General features: G+C 29.5%; 1 protein-coding gene across 1 annotated transcript in view; it reads right to left on the bottom strand.

Moving 5' to 3' along the window:
* Positions 1–1,297, bottom strand: part of LOC109854749 — a 35,351-nt gene that overhangs the window by 11,298 nt on the left and 22,756 nt on the right. The window lies entirely within an intron of this gene.

The raw sequence follows: 1,297 nt of genomic DNA, 5'->3' as shown, positions 1-1,297 counted from the left end.
TAATATATTGACAATATCAAATAAAATTATCGATATCTTTTTGATATTATCAATAACAGAATATCGAGATACTAAAATATCAAATATCAAAAGAATTATATCCATATTGTCGATATATCGATATCATATGCTCATCCCTAATCGAGATTTCCACGAGGAGAAAAGATAAATTGCCAAAAGATTCATCACGCAAGGTAATTTTTTTTTTAAGTATATAGAAAACATTTATGCTGTTTTTGTGTCTACATTTTTTGATTCAAGTAAAACTTAATATTAATAACAAGAAATATTATAAGGCCTTACGAGCCATCCGCATGATGTTTGAGCGAAAACTGTACGTGTATATATATATATACATACACATGTAACGAATTCAACTTGTAAATTTTTACAAGCGAGTGTTTTTTGAGTTGAAAACTGAATTCTTAAAATCATACGGGATGCTGGATCTGCATCTCACATATGACAGACCCCGGATACCCCTCTAACTAATTAATAAAATATTGCGAAAAAATATATATTTCTTGTTATTAATTTCAAGCGAGACTTACTTCATAATAGTTTAAAAGACTTAATATTTTTTCTCAAAAGAAACTCTCCTATGTGCAACTTGTAGTTTCTTTTACGATTTCACTCGAGATAATTATCGAAGTGACAAACAAAATTGGAAAGTCTGAAAACGCAGCATTTCTCATTTATGATTCACTTTTCGATGAGTCATAATTGTTATCGAAATCGAGAAAAAATTTTTGATATTAAATATTCTTAAAACAAACATCATGAAGTATAGTCTGTTTTCGGCGGGCAAACTTTATGTTGACGTGGAAAATTATTGCGACAGTTAACGCACGGTTTAATGAAGACAAACGGCGCACGTCAAAGCACGTTTTGTCAATCAAGAATTCAAGGTTCGCCAAAAAAACAACTGTGCAAATACATTTATTTATTCGCTCTCGCGCGAATTAAAATCGACAAACTGCGCAGTTTTGAGCAGTTTTTCTCGCAAAACACTAACAGTCAAATTAATCATCAATATAAAAATAAATTGAGAAAGCAATCAAACAAAGACTTTTATAATTGCAAAGTCAAAAACACGATTAATATTTTACAAAAACAATGTAAACTGTGAGAAACCGATAAAAGTTGTTAATTAATTAAATAGTTTGTTAATTTGAACGATTAGAATCACCGAAAAAATTGTATTCCTGTTTTGAGAATATCCCACTTACTTTAAGTATATTTTATACTAAAATAGGCGCCAAGAAGAGTTTCTTATTTTAAGAGGAAAATCCTCTAA

The sequence above is a fragment of the Pseudomyrmex gracilis genome, unplaced genomic scaffold (genome assembly GCF_002006095.1).
Source record: "Pseudomyrmex gracilis isolate BER0280 unplaced genomic scaffold, ASM200609v1 scaffold_73, whole genome shotgun sequence".
NCBI lineage: Eukaryota > Metazoa > Arthropoda > Insecta > Hymenoptera > Formicidae > Pseudomyrmex > Pseudomyrmex gracilis.
Note: the sequence above shows the minus strand (reverse complement) of the source record. Positions and strands in the feature narration are given on the sequence as shown.